Consider the following 19,925-nt stretch of genomic DNA (forward strand, 5'->3'; position numbering starts at 1 on the left):
ACTGCAGACTTGCTTTGCGTTACAGCATCCAAGGAAGAAAAGGGAGAAGTATTAGCAGCTGGCTGAGTAAAGGGACATACTCTCAAAGTTCATATTCACTCCTGAAAGTTACTGGAGCATTTTAGTGCTCATGTTTTACCTTTGTTAAAACAATGTTTTTCATCACAAAGCAAGATAAAATGTTGTGAAAAGAAGACAGGGAATGTTTTAGATAAAATGACCACAAAATATATTTCTGAATTAAAACTCTGGCTAGCAAAGAACGAACTCTTTTTGTTATAGTTATCATTTCAGTCCTGCCAAAATATTTAAAATTCTCTGTTGGAAGCCACACTGACATAATTCCTTGTGTCTAGCTCAGTGCAACTAGCAATGATGTGAATGCAGGTGAGCCTTTGGCAACACAACTGCATATGTTCCTTTCATGTTATTTTCCACCAGCGAGAGAGGTGAAGCTTTTGCCTCTTACTACTTTTAAAGTAGTAAGAATCCTTGATGAGATAAATGCAGTGTTTTTCAGGGGGAAGAACAGTTTAATCTTCATGAGATTACTCTAATTCCTTGGCAGTGCTTTATTAGGGCTGGATTTTGTCATTGTGAGTCAGGAAATGGATTGTTGGGATGCCAAGCACAAGATTTTGGATGCTCTTTCTTATTTGAATACTTATTAAAAACTCAACAGGTTTATTGTGTTTTTACTTTCATTTCTTTCCCCATGAATTAATCAACAGGCTGCAGAGAAGTCTGGAAATTGAAAAGACTTTTGGCATTAAAGCCATTGCAAATGGCTCAGCTTCTGTAAACAAGCCCCTTAAAAAATCAGGGCTATTTGGACTTAGTTCTCAATATCTTATCATTCAATCAAACTGCAAAACATATTCCAGTTTTCGTTCTGGATTCAAAGCATGCTGCTGAGGTAGAATACATTTTCAGAAGAGGTCTGTAAGCATTGAAGAACCAGCTTGCAGGGAAGACACTAGGAGCAAAGGAAACCTGTATCAGAGACTCCCTCTGCTCCTCTCACTGTGACCTGCATCAGGCTCAATGTTGCATAGGATTTCATCACATCTGTGACTGCACGAAGATCAATTGAGTCTGTATCTCTACAGCATGAATTAATACAAACTAGGAGCAGCTTTGAATCATTTGGGAGCCAGAACTGGCCTTGACATAACTTTCTGAAATTTCTCTCTCTTACTCCTCTTCTCTGAGCCAGGGATGGAGCAATGCAACCTCTTTCTAGGCTGCTGGTTTAATTCAGCAGTACTAAAGTTAAAGCTGAGAAGAGTAGGGGGTGCAAAACCTTCTGAATGACAAAGCTGCACCATGAAAAGGACCCATCAAATTGCACATGAGACAGAACTCAGAACTTTCTACACCTAACTAAGGAGAGGAAAATAAAGTTACTGCAGTCTAAAGTTAGGCTGCTACCTTGACCTGCAGCTCTTCTCTATTTGTTTTCTTTGTTCTCCATTTAAAACTGGCACAAAAAGACAGCAGGAAAATTATTAGGGGATTACTTCCGAGTTTCAGACTTCAGAAGATTTTTTTCTCAACAAATACCATGGGTGTCGGCAGAAAATAATGGGAAAGATTTTAACAATTAATAGAAACATTAGTAAGCAGACACTGTTTGCAGATCCCTGTTGGTATCACTGGATACTTGTGCAGAAATGTGATGTTTTGTCAAATAAGGTGCTATGTACTGCAGATTGAAGTTATCAAATAAAAATAGCAGAGATAATTTCAGCTCCATCCACAGCACTGGGAGCTGGGGAGGGGAGGAAAGTGGAGGTGGAAAGGAATATTTGTGGAGTGAAAAAATTCAGAATTTTTGTGGGGGGTGAGAAAAGAGGAGGAAAGATTTATATAAAAGCTCTGCAAAAACTGCTGGAAGAAGAAAACACACTTAATCCAGGCCTGGTCCATATGCAGCTTTGTAAGGGTCTGCCAGTCTATACACATAATGCTGTGTGCTATCATCAATATAATTCTGTAATATAATTCTTGTGCCATAGGCCCGTGCAAATATATCCTCTTCAGGCAGACAGCCTTGTCAGAATACATGACAGAGTTAGGAAGCCTCTGAGAACTTAGACTTGGAAGAGACCAGAAAGGATCTACATGGAGAGCTCAGGCAGCAGGCTCCGAGATATACAACTGACAGATATGGGTTTATCCAGCAAAGAGATGCAAACAGTTGGCACAAATTTCTAGATGGGGGAAAAAAATCTTAGACATGAGTTAATCTACATTCAGAAAAGTACATCTGGAGTACTTCTTAATGTTGATTTGCCACCCAATCTTAAAACCAGTAGGTGAAGACTTAGTATAAGAGCAGCTGACATTCAGCTTCCCTTAAAAAAAAAAGAATAAAATTAAACAAGCTTAACTTCAGCCATTTGTTTCACTGAAAAAAAAGTTGACAAGAAAGGTATAATACAGTCAGCTATAATAGAATTATATTCTCTGAATTCTCTGTAATAGAAATAAAAACCCCAAAGAGATAAGCCTAGATATTGCCACAAGAAAATTCATACAAGTAGAGAAAATCCCTCTCAAACAGATATCCATATATATATATATGTGTGCCCTCCATGCTAACAGTTTAAGAGCAATTTCCTTTTCTCAAATGAAAGTCTGTGACAAAATAACATATGCTGATTTATTAAAAAATTCTGAGCAAAGCAGATTTTTCTACACTTGATATTCATAAATTCGATGAGGCAAATCTTTGTATCACACAATCTGTGTTTTCAGCAGAATCATCCTTAAGGCAGCCAAATATGTCAGTTTGTGGGGTTTAAAAAGTCTTGGGTATAAATAACACATGCACATTCCAGGGAATTTTAGCCATTATTGACTCATCAGGAGCAACATGGGATCTATGGACTATAGACTATATTCTCTGTTCTCTCTCTCTTCTCCATGTTTATTTTTCTCCTCCATTGCTTTGCCTGGGCAAAGCACAGCTCTCATATTCTACTCCATACTCTGTACTGAAGTTTATTGTGGAACTTGGGAGCTTGTGGAAGAGTGTTTCTGCTTCTGAGCCAGCATCTTTGAGAAATTTATTGTGAGGAGCTGAGAGCTTATTGAAGGGTACTGTACAGAATTAAGGGCTTGTTACCAACCACTTGTGGAGGTCTATTGTACAAACTTGAGGGCTTGTTAGCCAACACCTTTTGAGTCTAAAGAGTGGGCTGGTTGCCAGAGTTAAGGCAACTGCACAATAAAGCCCAGGAATTTCCTGACCTGTGATCTGGTGTCTTTGCTCAGATTGATGAGAATTTACAGCAAACATCATGGCCCCTACCGATGGGTCACAACACATACCTTCCCTCCACCCCCTTCCTTAATCAAACAAATAAAAAAAAAAAATCATACAAGAAAATAAATTGTTGTACAGTTGGTTCCCTGTGCTATCTAAAATTTTGCCCCTCTCAAACATTTGCTGGTACCTCTTCCCCAGGAAAAGTCTTTCCCAGGAGACCCTCATTTTCCAGGAGGGCTGTTTAGAGAAATGGCTGTGTGGCATCACAGTTATGGCTTCCCATGTCCTGCACTGGTGAAAGGTTTGTGACAGCTGTATTTGCTGAAGGTAATTCAAGTTTAATCCTGTGTTCCCTGTCCATCCCCACAGAGGCCTGTCAGCACAGAGAGTCATGGTGGGCTTTGAGCAGCCTGCTCCCTGACCTGCTGGCAAAGGTTACATCTGCATCCCTGCTCTTCAGTTCTCCCTTTTGGGGGCCTGGTCAGTAACACAGGATATTTCACTGCTCTTGTGTGCTGAGACTACAAGCAGACTTGTGCCCTCACACTTGCTCGAGACTACACATTTGGGATATATCTGCGGCTGCCTCAGAGTCCCATGTATATAGATACACTTGGTCTCTTCTTCACAGTCTCATCAGTCTTAGTCCCAGAACTTTCACATGTGATGAATGAATTTCTCTGAGTCTGAAGTTAATATTTTTAAGCATCTTGGTTACCATAGGAGGAGAGTGTGAGACAGAACAACATGCTCAAGCACTACCTGCTTATGAGCAGGACTGACTCACCAAATTACAAAGGAACAAAAAGCAGTACCTGCTTTCCTTATTTTCCAGATGTCTTTGTCTAGCCATGTCCACTCTTATCCAGTAGCAACGACTGAAATGAAAGACAAAATGGTTCTGGGAAACTCTTGCTCTACAACAACTTTCAAGGCAAAGTGGATTTAAACAAACCATCTCCCTACAACTTCATTTTTGTAATTCCTTTTCAGACTCTAATCTCTGATTACTCCACCAAATAAACTGGCTGCAATAGCAAAGCTGAGCATGCCCACTCCTTCAAGTGATGCTTGTCTTCCTAAACCAAGCCCTCCAAGGCAGCTGACTGATCACTCTGTGGAGGCTTTGTCATTCTTCTCACAATGTGCTTTTTTTGAGGGCTGCATAACATTGCTCTGCCCGCTTAAAGGCTGCATGAACGCAGATGTCACTGGCTGAATTAAATGAAACAGTGACTCATACTACCTCTTCGATATTGAAAACGGCGTGGGTAGTATTTTGTAGCTTTCAAAAAGCTATGATTTCACGTTATGTTTAAATAAAGAAGGGCAATGACTTTAGAACATATAAACCCTAGATGATAGATGATGTACTATGTATTAAAAAGTTTGGGCAATATTTTATATGGTTTTGTCATCATCCATCATCATGAGTACCACAAGCAGACGAGAAGTTCAGACAAACTTTCAGAAGGATAAGTATACATTACAGGAAAGTAAAGTAAGGAGTTGGAAACACAAGACACTAGCCTATTCACTCCCAGATTAGATTTTCTTTGGTAGGGCAAAAAGAAAAAACTGTACATGCAGTGGCTTTGGCTATATTTGGCTTCATCTCACACATTCAGTCACCTTTCTGCAAAGCAGATTTAAGTATTATTGTTCTCACAGACTGGCATTCTCACATTTGCCTTCTGAAATGAGGGCACCAGGTCCTAGCAATGGAGAATTGTATAGATAATTTATGATGTCAGAAACACATTTAAGTTCTGCTTCTCCTCATTCCTTTCTTTTCTTCTGCTACTTACTCCAGATGTTCAGTTTTTAAAATATTTTAAATATTTTCAAAAACTGATTTAAAAGCAATAGAGAAGACACCAGAAGTACACTCTGCTGCCTAATCTCTGCAGGAAATGAAAGTAAGGAAAATACCATGAACTTCTAGGATTATCACAAAAAAGTACATACTTAGGGTGCATAGTGATGGTGCACCTATTCTGCTGACAAGCAAGCAGAAGACACAGTGGTCAAACTGGTAATGAAGACAGACATTGGAAAGCTTGATGAACACTTGCATTTTCATGTGCTTCAGACTACAGTCTGGTTAGGAATCACTTTAATTTTTAATGCTGTTCCTTTGTTGCTGTGTATTCCAACTCAGCATTACTCATTTCAAGTAAGATGCTGATGTAGAAGTATGATTAAGTAATATGGGGATTGTTAGGCAGATGATACCCTGGAGTTATTTGGAGGACTAAATTCAAATACTTCTGAGCATGATTTTGAATACCTCTAAAATCCCACTTCTTCCTAGTAGCCAATAAAAGAGTGACTCAACCAAGACAGTTGTAATTTATTGTGTGTACTTTGCACCCACCTTGCTAACTTGCATATTTCTCAATGATTTGCTGTCATTCTGTTTCAATCCTCACCTCTCTGTCTTGTCTTTCTTCAAGTACCAATGTAAGTTTGAAATTCTCTAGGAGCCCACAAAGTACTAAATAAAGAATAAGTTTTTTCCCAGTATTTTCCCTGTATTTCCTTTGTCTTCATCATGGCCCATTAAATCTAATTATATCCACTGGAACATCCCCAGGGTTTCAATCCAACAGCTCTCCATCTGTCAGATAAACTAATAGTACACTCTACAGAAAAGTGCTCAAAAGTCTGCTTGTGATTCAGGCCCCCCACACTGAAAGATACTTATACAGATTTACCTCTTCTTCTGACCCTCATATCAGCTTACAAAAAGGGTCACTGACTCGCTGAGAAGATGTAGAAGACTTGCAATTCAAGTTGCCTGTTTGCTTGCCAACTATTTGCACAATAGGAATTTCATAAGGAGCTAGGATAAACAGCTTTTATATGTTACAAACATCAATCTGCTTTTCCTAGAATCTTGTCCTTGGTAAGATACAACATGACAATACCGAATTTTAAGAGACCTTAACTCTGGATTTAGATTGTTTTGTAGAATCACTGGTGCAGCCTCACCTTGAGTATTGAGTGCATTTTTTGGCACCAAATACAAGAAAGATATTAAACTATCGTAGAGTTCTCAGAGAGGGGCAACAGAGGTGGTGAAGGGTCTGGAGGGGAAGCTGTATGAAGACTGACTGAGGTCTCTTGGTCTGTTCAGTCTGGAGAAGAGGAGTCTGAGGAGACACCTCATTGCAGTCTGCAACTTCCTTGTGAGGGGAAGAGAAGGTAAGAGTGCTGATCCCTGCTCTGTGGTGAACAGTGACAGAACTCGAAGGAATGGCCTGAAGTTGTGTCAGGGGAGGTTTGGGTTGGATATTAGAAAAAAGGTTCTTCACCAAAGTGTGGTTGGGCACTGGACCAGGCTTCCCAGGGAAGTGGTCACAGCACCAAGACTGACAGAGTCCAAGAAGCATTTGGACAATGCTCCTGGGCACATGCTCATGGGCAGACTCTTGGTGTGTCCTGTACAGGACCAGGCATCAGACTCGATAATCCTTATGAGTCACTTCCAACTCAGATTATTCTACCATTCCGTGATTCACACCTGGTTCTTCTTGGTCTTTGGAAACACTCTAGTCATACAGAATTTTAGGCTTATCATTAATTTTTCATAGTAACATAGAGCAAAAAGAGGAATAAGTATCTGCTTTACACTACTACACAGGATTAAGACTTGGCCATTTGGTTTGAGTTTTGTTTATTTGTTTTTAGAATAATAAAATATTTTTGTTTGTTTTTAGAATACCAGAATAATTTAGATTACCTTTGGAGGTAATCTGGTTCAAACCCATTACACAGTCTTGGTCAATGTCAAAGTGACATTGGGTTGCACAGAGACTTATTAATTAAAAGTGGGAAACATAAAATGAAGGAAGGAATGGAATTCTAATGCTGATGGTATTTCTCTATATTTTAGAGACTCTCTATTGAGATATCACAGCAAGAGCTTTTCTTGCCTTTCATCTTACTCTTTATCTCAGGAAGAAAGATACTGCCAATTGCATAGTGGAGATCCAGCCAGTTAAAGAACTTATGAAAAACCTTATGAAATATGTCTTTATTCCTTAAAGCTTGTACACTCTATGCTGAAGGGAATTTGGAGAAAGAATGTGGCATTGCAAAGGAACTCTGGCAAATAAAATATGGAAGTGGTTTGCAAAGAAGATTCTTCCTAGTTGTAAAGACTTAAAGAATCAAACTGAGCTGTCTCAAGATAAGCCACCACAACAGGAACTTGAGGTAAGTGCAGATGGCACAGTAGGAAAGAACTAATTCCAGGCCTAATGGAGGTGAAGGTTCGGTTACCATCCAGACAGAAATACCCACCATGACATCTATACCCTGTGGATACCTGGGACTTAAACTGTATAAAAGTGATACCTCCAGAAGAACAACTCTGGGACCCCCTCAATAAGAAGACCAGGATGAAGAAGGACTAGCAAGACATTGCAGGGATCCATGTGGTGGTGATATATTTTGCTTAATCTCTCTCTCACTCCTGCTTTTCCCTCCCACAAACCTAAAAGGATTTTAACACAATACTACTAAGATCCTCTTGACACACTACCTATTAGCAGTGTATCAGCTCTCTGTTCCTAGCAGCATGTTCCCTGTCCATGGAGATCTCTCTTTTAGGTGTATTGCAATATAAATGAAAATGTTCTGGCAGAATAGTGTCAGAAAGAAAATTAACTGGAAAAAGAAATTATCTACAACTAACAAGTTATTCAGACTTTGTTTGGCCATGCAATAATGTGACTCTTTGTCCCTCCTCATTCTCTTCCCCTCTTCTTTGCTGCCAAATCATTTCCCTTAAAAGCAAGATTAGTAAAGGAACAGGAGGTCTCTAGAATGATAACAATTGGCTAATTGCAAAATTCATTACCAAAGGAGTTTCTCTGTACAGTCAAACTCAGCAGAACCATAAACCATAGGGGACAGTCAGAAAGGCACCCTATCTCATCCCTAATGCAATGATAATGGATGTTGCTGTCCCTTTGATAAAGGAACTATTCCACAACTCCTGCATAGGAGACAGAGCGCATCTATAAATAGACGAGGAATCAACATGCCCTCCTCTCCCTGCTTAAGGTATTTCTTCAATTTTTCTCTTTATTTTGGTGCATTTCCCTCCTTGCAGTCATAAAACATAAGACATAAGACACACTCTGATCAAATACTATGACCCAGCTTCATTACCAAAACAGTCCAAGGAGTAAGACTATGCAGAAAACCTTGGGAGACATGTGATTCAGTTTATGAAATATGAACAGTGAAGGATAGAGGCTTGTTTTGTACAATGATGATCATGCAAAGTGACATTCTGTCACACATTATGTGACATTAGATGATAAACACAGAGTGGAAGATGTGAGAATTTCAGAAGGTGATGATGAATTAGGGGTCCCAAGCCACCTTTCCTAATTAATGCTCTTAAATGTCTACACCCTGTGTACATTTATGATGAACATTCTGCCTGATAAAAAAGCATTGTGACAGAGTATTTTACTTACAGGACTAAACATTACTATTTTTCTGAACTGATATTCTCAGCCTGGGAGATCACTGCAGGGACATGGGCAGAAGTAGGGAAGGAAGAGACTGACACAAAGCTTTTCTGATCAAATGAGATGGACTGGAAGAGAAAACATGAATGACCATGAAGTGTTATCAGAAGCAGAGACACTGACTAATACTAACAGGCATCAGGCAGAAGACAAAGAAAAAATTAATTCCTCAGATCATATAAATGACATTTGTTGCTGCATCATATTGTAGGTACTGAAAGCTGGCACAGTCTCATGGCTTGATTGAGCAGGTTTATGAAACTGGAACCACTTTGAAGCAATTAAAAAGATACCATCTTCACTAAAAAACCAAACAGCTTTGTGGCAGAGTCACAAATTATTTGAAAGCTGAGAGAATCTTTGAGAGAAACAGCATGATATGTTTCTGCTCATCAGCCATACCTCCCTAAGGATCAGCTTCTGAGCATTGCCAAAGATCTAGCTGAATCTTTGCTTCAGAGTCTGTTTTCCTAGACATATTCTAGGAAAATGCACTCTGATAGGAAAGAAGACTGATCACCAGTGTAACTGTAAAGGCATATTTGGTCCTCCTTTTCAAAGAAATCTGCTTTGTATTGCAGCTTTACAATTGTGTAGAAACCTGAATTCCATTTACTGATTACTGATGACATTTTAGAGTACTCGAGCGTTACAGGACTGTGACATGAGGGTCCGAAGCAATGCAGGGTCCCTAAGTAAGTGCAAAGGAGAGCCCCTTTATTCCAAAAACCTGGCCTTTTTAAGCCATTAGCTGGTTATCAGTTACATACTTTTAAATCATAACAAACAGAATTCAACCAACCATCACACACCACAGTGTGAACACACAATGGTTGTGTAACATGTTTTTCTACCCCTAACTCAGCTGAGTATCTTTCTCATAATCCCTTTTTTACTTAGCTGAAGTAACAGGCCTGAGACATGATTTTACAAGGCCTCACTTTTATAAAGCCTTACTTACCGGTAACGTAGGAGAACTGTAGTGCTAATGCAAACTGGGTGCTACACTACAGAATCACAGCATATATTTACGTAAATTCCTTGGGCTTCCTAAAGGTTTATCCTTATCTCCACCTGGGAATAATTTGCCATGCTGTATCCAGCCTGTGGAATGGTGGAAATGAGGGAAACTACAAAGCTTCTAAGCCAGCATTTACTATGGATGTCATGGATGCCCTAGGAGAAAAGGCCATATTCCAGTGACCTGATGAAATCATTCAGTAAATCACATAGAGAGTAGAGTTAAAAAGAGAGCAAAATAAATCCATGCTGATATTTCAAGTCTCTGGTTTAAACAGAAATGAACTTTGTCCATGGTGAAGGTACATGCAGTTCCCAAGAGCCAAGGACACAAAATGGCTGCATGCTTCTACTGGAATGTCCTTCAGGACAGTAGGCTAAACAGGCATTAACAGTGGCTTCCATGGCACGAGTCTTTGAGAGAAGAGTTATCTGTCTTGCTGAATTGCAAGAGAGAATGACTTTAATGATAGGCTGAACTTCCACTGACAAAGTGCGCTGTACCACAACATTGGGTGCTGGTCATTCTGGTACCTAATGAAAACTGGTGTTATGGCACTCTAAACTTATTGTTTCAGCTCTAAATAAAGATTTTCTTACTGTAGAGAAATCAAAATAATGTAAGAAATGGAAAACTTACATTTTTAAAAAAGGCATTTAGCTAATTAAAAATGCAGATTCATTTTGAATAATGGATGTTGTACTGCAACTTCAACTGCTCATCTTCAGTATGCCTACAGATATTTAATCTATGTCAGAGAAGGAAAATGTTCGTCAACACTCTTTCCCTCTTCTGCTCTGCAGTAAAATGAAGATCCTTTATTTCCAAATCATCTTACAGATATACTTAGTTTGCAGAAAGCTTGACTCTTATAACAAAAGGGGTTTCTACATAGTGCACAGGGAAAACCATTGTGTTTTATCTTCTCTCTTGAAAATCAAATGCCAATAAAAAGTAGAGCCTTTTATCAATTAATTAATTTATTTACATTAAAGGTTTAGGATATTTGGGCTACACTCAATTTGAATTGACAAGAATGATGAATGAAAGAACAGAAAAAGTGTATTAAGTTTCCTCTGCTTTGATTAGAACAGGTCTGCTTTCCTCTTCAGTGTTTTAATTCAGTGTACCTTTAGAGAAAGGAGAAGAGCATTTCCTGCTCTACTTTGAAACTTAAGAGGCACCCTTGTTTAAAAGAGGCTTTGAACTAGTAAAAATAACCCTTTGTTTAATAAACTATATTACGGTTTGTTGTCACACTACCAAAGTCCGTCTTTGTTCTTCAAAGTCTTCTGAGATGAGTCCACAGGATGAAAAATGCCATAAATATGCATGGGGCAGCAGTGTGTCTTTTGTTTCCTAATTAAATATTTATGCCATTTAGAGCTCCAAACACTTCAGCATATACGGACCTGGAAACCATGGTACATAGCCCAGTGATATAAACTATACAATGAAAAGTACCAGAGACAGCCATTTCCTTCCACTCTGTTCAAAAGCTCTTAGAAGGAAAAAAGAAAACTGTATTGAATTAGACCAATGAAGACTCAGAAATAATTCTATTAAGAATTTTAAAATTAGTTTCCCAAGAAGACAAAATCTTGATTTCTCCATGACCAGTGTTTTCAATCCAAGGAGGACATAAGAAGTAACATGTTCCCATTGCCATTCTCTTGTGTCCCTACATTGGTTAATCTGTGCCTGACACTTTCTGATAAAGCTGTGAAATAAATGTCAAGAAAAATCAGTATGTCTAAGGTTAAGACAGGGAAGACATTATCTGACATACTCATCCATATTCAGAATCAGTGAAGATACTGACCCTGGGATATATGGATTGATAGAGTCAAGAAAACATTGGAAACTTGAGGAACATTCTTTGCATACTTTCGTATGCCAAAATGAGTTAGCCTTTTTTTTTTTTTTTTTTTTTCCTATAGCTACATAGACCTGAAGCACATTACATTAAACTGGAGTTCTTTCCTGGAAGTTCAGAATCATTAAAATGCATTACTAGCTAAAATAACTATAAGCCATGTGGCCACCTGATATTTAACTCAAAGAATTGGCAAGTGTTTGAAAAATATAAATTTTGTTCTAGAGAGAAAGGATTTTCCTCCTACCAATACAGGACTAAACATGCAAGAAAATGTTCGACGTCACTGAAGAGAAAAAATTCTCAAAAGACAAAATGTAATCAGGAACTGCAGTGGAGAAAAAGAACTGCATTGTGATACACAAATCATCCTCTCTTCTTACTACCAACCGTGACATAATTTTTATTAGTTTCTTTATAATTTTCAAAATTTGTACCATTTCAAACAGATTACAGTTTGCAGTTTTAGCTGGTTTTTTTGGGGGGTTATTTTATTATCTTAATAATTAATGTATTCAGTGATAGGAAGTGGAAGGAAGAAAAAACAAGAGAAACAGCAGGTATCAGAAGATTTTTTTTTGCATAATTTTGAAGATAGAAGTGTTTCATATTGATGCCTGCAAAAATACCAAGGAAAAATGCAATTTAAGCATCATTACACACTTAGGCACACTTTCCTTAAGAATTTCTATAGTAGGAACTCTGAAAGTGTTAAAATTTGAGCTCATGTTCACGAGGTTCTACATCAAGATTATAGCTAATGAAATCATCCAGACTAATTCTAAGATGCTGGATTTTCTAATTGTCAACAAATGTAATAGTGAGAAGTTGTTACAGCTATTTTCCTTGATAGGTCTCAAAGTGCCATACGTTCATTAATTACAGACTAAAGCAATCTCATCTTCTGGAGAATGTACTCTGAACAAAACCAGAATAGCTTGCATAAACTTTATCTCCAAGTGAATAACCTAATCTTTTATTTCAAACACATACCCTAGCTAACAGACAGTGTCTTTATGTGGTGTTACTAATTTTAGCAACTGCTTAAAGGTAAGAGGGCTGTAAACTGTTAATCAATTGAAATACAGGATTTACGCAAGCAGCATTTACAGAACATGACTCAGAGTGCTTTCTGAAAAATATGCTGGAAACTCTTGAGTGCTTGAATATCAAAAACCAAGAGAAAATGCTGGAAAAAACCTCACAAATATAAATAAACATAGAAGATAGGAGTTCATTACATTGTTCCCTGGATGTCTCCACATTGCCAAGTGTTTTAGTTTCCCCAAAGCTCCCTACAGACATCTGAACCCATCTGGCAGGTATAATAGAAAGCATGCTGCAAAATACAAAGCAGGATGTTAAGCTTCTTGGTTAATTGAAAAACAAAATAAGTCACCCAACAATTTCTTCTTCATTTTGTAATTAGAAGAGAGTTATTCAAGAAGAAAATAATTTCATGTTTTACCATGTATACACAAGCCTGGATGGAGGATAAAACATAGATCTCCTGGAAAGTAATCTGGTAATTTTAGCTGGTTGTATAAGGTGATACATATGAGTGCAGAGCAATAAGATTCTGAGGAAACACTAAAAAACTGCTTCTTTCTACTTGTCATTGGAAAAAAAATACAAGTCTTGCCTATACACCGTATTGTTCTATTTATCAATACCTTATCTGTAGCATAGGATGCAAGGATACAAAATTTTTATGCAGGTACAGCTATAAGTGTGCTTGGGACTGACTGGTCAGTAAAAAGCAAAGAAACAACAAGCAAAAACAAGGCAAAAGGAAAACAGCTAAACAACTCACAGGTCTAATAAACACAGGAATTCCCACTGATAGAAAAAGCACCATTTTGTATAATACTTTGGAGTGTGTACTTATGCTGTTGATAGAAAGAGCACAATTTTGTATAATACATTGGAGTGTGTGCTTATGCTGTTAAGAATTTACTAAAATACTGCTGAAGTCTAACAGCCAATATATAATGCCCAGACCACTGGAATGTGGAGTAAGATGTGCTTTCTTAACCAACTCTTGAACAGAGGCTTTTGCAAATCCTGCTACAAATCCTCATACAAAGAGGAGATCAGAGCTTTATTAGGGGCCCCAAACTGCCCAATGCCTCATGGGAAAACCCAGTATGACATCCACAGCACAGAAGCAGGGGAATTCAAAGTAAAAGCAGTGTGAAGGGTTAAAATAAAAATTATTCCATCAATGTGAATATCTTATAGTAAATATCTTATAGCTAATTATGAATTACAATGTTATATTTCTTCTAGCCCTTGCAGAATACAAATTAAGTGCTATTTTGTGCCTACTGCTGTAACCCCAGGTACCTAGGTTTTCAAGTAAAAAATAAAAGGAAGGAAGGAAAACAAAACATTTCATACACCTTATATACATACCAAAAGGTAAAAAGTAGAAAAAGGCAGAGATCATGAGGCATAATACTCATACTGAACCCCTCCCATGTTATTGCTGAACTATATTATGTATATGGGTATTGTTAGACACACACACACACACACACACACACACACACACACACTCACTACACTTTATTATTTCAGGTTTTACAGGAGATTTCTGGGATGCAATTCAAGTATTTTAAAGACAAAGTTCAGCACATCAAGAAATGAGAAGACAGGAATCCACATTTATATTCAGAGTAGCTTATCTCACTTTGTCCCATTAGATCTGCACTATCATTTAGAAATCCAAGTGCCATCTTTGTTTTGGGAAGTTCTTTCCTTATACTAAGAGGAAGAGGTCATGCAAAAGGAACAACTCAATGCACTGAACCTAATCAATATTGCAGACAAAGAACAAACATGTAAAGCACATGGTTTGCAGAAATTCTGGACTTTTCTGTCAAAGAAAGAGTCAAATATTTCAGCTTGTGAAGAAAACATGTGAGAAGCCAAGGAAACATTAGCACAACTCTCACTAACACAGTCCAGAAGACCTCAAGACATGATAAAGCTGTGTATGCAAGCTAAATATATTGTGCATGCAGCTTCTCAAATACCGTCTTATTTTGGTCCTAGAGTAGAAGTGACCTGTGACAGTGACTGGTTCCTCCTGGCAAATAAGGCCCACTTCAATTTGGGGCTAGCACATTTCAGACAATTCTGTGCCTCTTATTCATAAGCATTACTGGAGTGCTACAAGGCCTTACAGGGCAGCCTTGCCCTTTCCTCTCACTGCATCAGACTTCTGGGCAATATGCAATCAATCCCCTCTGGATACACCCGAGTTTAATCAGTGGTGTCAGGCCCAGCTCCTTCAATCATCTATCTTGATGTCATGATACCTGATCAGCACCACAGAATAGATTTGTCTGGGCAGCTGCTCAAATTGCCTGCTTCACAAATTGGACTACCTAGATGTATCATTGTGGCTCCTTTTTCTGATGATCTGTAAACTCAGAGATGCCAAACCTACTGCCTATCTCATTTTTCTTTCAGCACCGTCAAGTCTACTTGGTACTGTGTACTATGCTTCATCTTTTGGCAAATGTTTTTCTAGTATGGGGGAAAATGTATGTCTGCAGTGGTGTTCACACTCCTAGATGTAACAATATTTTAAACTATTTTTTGTAACATCTATTCAGAAATTAGGCATCTAACACTGCAGTTCAGTGACTGTTTCTTAACTCCACATCATTTTTACTAGCAACAAAACCCTGCAACAGTACCTGTGACATTTTTTTCAAAGGGACAAGGTCAGGGCAGATGTGGAACGCATCAAGCAAACAACACACAGAGAAAAGTTAAATTTTCCTGTACTGGATTCAGAGGTTTCAGATCTAAAATTATTTTAATGGTCAATACAACTGAGAAATCATTGGTAGAAAGCAAACCATCCTCTCTGAGGACTCCTTATAGCAATAATACTTCCATGAATCAAAAATGTTAAAGACTGAAAAACCTTATTTTCCTTGCTGTATAAGAAATTCTTGAGTGCTTCCCATGGTGCTGCATCATGACAAAATAACATCACTACATAGGTGGTCTATAGCATCCTTAATGAAAGCATTTCTGCTTTTACCCTTTTTCTGCTTTTTGGTTTAAGGTTATAAGAGAACTACAACTGTCTATCTATTGAAGTTCTTACCATCTTTAACAATATTTTAGCACATGCTAACTATAGGTAACTCTGGTTCTCATGTACTGCAGCTCCATAAATGGTGGTATTTGTGTCTTTCTACTTGACTTTATCCATTCATAGTTACTTAGGTTCAGGTTTCTATTCACTTGGACTGCTAATGACATGCAGAACTCATGCTAATGACATGCAGAAATCAAAGTGGTATCAGTAACTGACCTGTTGAGCTGGAAGTGCAAATATTGGTACATAATTGCCAATTCCCTCATTCCCTGCAACCAACCCAAAATACTTACATTGACTGTAGTTACAGAAATTTAGATTGCAGCAAGTCTTTGTTATTTGCAGCGTGATATAAGGAAAAAATAACACTTTTCCAGTTTCACATGTAGACTCTGCAAGTATCTGCCTCACTCTATGACAAGTCTGCTTGGAGAGGAGATAACAACATGGGCAAGACTAGGGTGAGAACTGATTTAGGATTTGGACAGAGCTAGTATGAGGCTGCCCAAATTGACCACGTGAACATGGCTCCCTAAATGAGCAGAGCTAAATGGTAGTCACTATTTTGAGTAATTATCAATTTTGAAATAATGCATAATGTGCTTTTCAGGATTATCATAAATGGCAGTAAAAAAAGGGATATGTTACAAAGAAAATTCCAGTGAGAGAGAAGTGTGTGAGGATGACATATTTGCATCATCCAAGCACTAAGAAAACACTGTGAAACTAAAACACCTGTAAAGCAAAAATTATTTTTTGGGGAATGGGAAGGTGTGGAAGAGATGTTTTCTTTAAGTATTACTAGTTAAACAATCAGTCCAGTATTCTTAAAAATCTTTTAGGGTCAGCTTATTACTCCTCTCAGCAAACAATATGTTGCTATGAGAATTGCTGACTTCAGCACTAGTGCTGGAGAACAGACAAACTTCTGCCAAATTCTAAGTATCAGGATGTAAGATTTTAAGCATATCAAAAGTTATAATCAATTATAATCAAAAGAAGACATAAGACATTTAGCCAAAACATTGTTACTTGAGACACTTATCTCTCCTGATGAACCAGTGGGGAAAATTCTTTATTTTAAATTAGTATTTTTAAGTGAACAGCGTGAAGAAAGAAAAAAAAAAATCACAGAAGGAAAACCAGCTGTCCATTAACTTTCATGGGCATTCAGTCAGGATCAAGGTAACCATTCAGAAAAACCAACCACAAACCTACACATACCCACTGATTATTATTTTGTGTTACACAAGGTCCTTGAGCTTGAAACAAATGTCAATGTTTAGGAAGCTAAAATATTCACAATTTTAACACAATTCAATGTGATCTACTAGTTCTGCTAAGAAATCATGTTGCTTTAGTTGCAGCTTGGCAGTTAGAGTATAGGGGTATAGGGCAAGTTTTACTAGGAGTTTTCATAAGCAGAAAAATGAGGCCAAGTAGTACATGAGAACTTGACTTAATTTGGTGTGGAAAAGAACCAAAAAAAAGACGCATCCATCGTTCCACACAAAAAACCCTCCAGTAACCCCTGTTTTTTAGAAAAAGATATTTTTTACCAAATAGCCAAGTTTATATGATTTACCAATAAAGTCTTTAGTTTCTTCTTGATCAATCCAGAAGTTTATTTGCCTACATTGACTCATAATAGTTATGCCACCTGTCTGTCAACCTTCATAAACAGCCCTCCTACTATCCTGAAGTATGCTTGAGTCTACCTCCTTTGTGTGTTGTTTGGAAGAAAACATTCCCCACAACCTTTTTCCAACTGAAATTTCTTAAAAGAGCAGTATCTGACATTTTCATATTGCATCCATCAGACCACAACAGCAGGTAATTTCCTCTGGTCTTCCTGTCTTGTGATTCAATTTAGTAACAGAAAATAACATTTAGACAAAAGACAGAATCTCCCAGTCTCTGCTAGGAAGAGAAAGATCAGCCAGCAGAAGCCCTGCTTTTCATGGAAAAGGGAACTTCTCATTTAATTATCTCTAAACTCACACACTTTCTTCAACTCATCTCAACTCTGTTTTCTCATAAGGTCTTTCAGGATTTTGTCTTAAGAAGAGAAGGAAAACAAAACTCAGACCAACTATCCAAACTTTACTAGCTTTCTGCTTCCCTTGGAAGCAATTCTGGCCTTTGCCATTCCCATCTTAATAGATCACTCATGTAACAGCTGGGCTGTAGCCCTGCCTCTTACCTGGAAAGTGGTGGGAGGAAAATGCAGTACTGCTCAGAGCACCAGCCCACCTTAAAACGTGCAACCCTTTAAGGCAAGTAAATAAAGAACTACTAATTAAAACAACACCAATAAGATTTTCAGCAGCAACCTTTAAAGTACAAGATACACATCTTGGGATGATTCACCTTGAAGGTCATGTTCAGATCAGGGAAGTTTACTCATGGAGAGTTTAGGCTGGACATATAAAATTAATTTAAAATAAGAAAAGTAATTTTGAACATGGAGGATTCTTTTAAGGTGGATTTCTAAAGAGCAGACAGGAATTAATAGTTGCCAATGATACTCTAATTATCTTATAAAACCCTGTTTTAAAAAAAAGTCTAATGTAGAGCTGGGCTAATTTGATGCTAAAGAAAACCAAAGTATCTCATTAATATTGTATAGAGTTTCTAAAGCACGAGTAATTCAAATACACATTGGGTTGATGTTGACAGAAGCAATGGGCTAACACAGAGCTTGCCATCAGGCAGAGTGTAAAAAGATGATAGATAAGCTTCCCTGCAGATAGTCTGATAGTGCAAACATGTTGTGTATCCAGTTGTAATTAAAGAATAAAATTGGAACAGAACAATAGGGCTACCCATTTATATATATAAATCCACAAATATGGCACTTCATCAACGTATTCAGATGCACATATTTCACCCTGAGAAATAGCCTTCATAGATGATTTTACTTGCTTGTCAAACAAAGTTAAAGCTGGTCTCTAGGAGTTCAGAGCTCTTTGCTATAATGCAGGGTATTTTGAGAAGATCTTTGTGAGGGATAGCATGGTGAGAAAACACTGGAGGAGGGCAGTGTCTTGTGCCTATGATCTCAGCTTGATTAGGCTGGCTTGCAGCCCATCCACCCACCTGGTTTCTATGACAAGCTCTTCTATCTTGACACTACCTGTGAACATGCCTTATAATAAAAGAAATGGTGGTGAGGGTATCATCTTTTGAACGGCCTGAAAGCTAAATGAGAAAGGAGAAACTGTTATAGAAGTAAACAAACAACAACAAACAACATTTAGATCCAAATTCTTGCAAAATGTACATCTGGGGTTTTGACATAAGCATCAGTGCAATGTATCACACAGCCCGAACACATTATGTGATGTTATCTATGGTACTGAAGTTGCTTAAGTAAAGCAAGTCCCGGTTAGGGTCATTTGCATCTTCCTACACCACTGTAGTTTAATTTGCTGGTCTCTCAATAGAATAGTGTGTGTGCTTGTGTGTCTCTCAGTTTAGCTGCAGAAAAATAACTATTTACACAGGTAGATCAAATTTCAGAACCCAGACTTCAGTCTAAATGTGTTGAAGTTAGTTTAGATGAATTAATTGTGTTGCAAAGAGCAAATATTAAAATATGAGTTCTTAGGAGCAGATAGCAAGAACCTATTGGAAAGAAGTAATATTGCTGAAAGGTGATGAAAGTCTCTAAGTCTGTGTGCAACTTGGCATTTCCCCTACTACAGGTACAAGCTTTGGAAGTAGAGTGACAGCTCTTGGCTAATGAGGTTTCCTAGTTATGAAACAGATTAACCTTTCAGAGAAAAGTTTCTTGGTGATGTCACCATCTGTCCTGATCAAATCTGCATTGAAGGAGACCAGGAAGGCTGTTTTAATTATGACAACTGAGCAAATAATTTGCAACAAATAAACTATTCAGTGCTGCCAAACCTAAGAAATTAAAGAAACTCCTGCAATCTTATCTCCAGTTTTGAAAGCTTGGTTCCAAACACTGAGGGTTTGCTTCTTGGAGATATGCAACATTTCAGACAAAAAAACCCCCAAAAGCCTCCCAAACACTCCTACCCCACAACACAGTGATCAAGGCAACTGTGTCACAGGTT

This window comes from Lonchura striata, chromosome 2 (genome assembly GCF_050655825.1).
Source record: "Lonchura striata isolate lonStrDom1 chromosome 2, ASM5065582v1, whole genome shotgun sequence".
Lineage (NCBI taxonomy): Eukaryota > Metazoa > Chordata > Aves > Passeriformes > Estrildidae > Lonchura > Lonchura striata.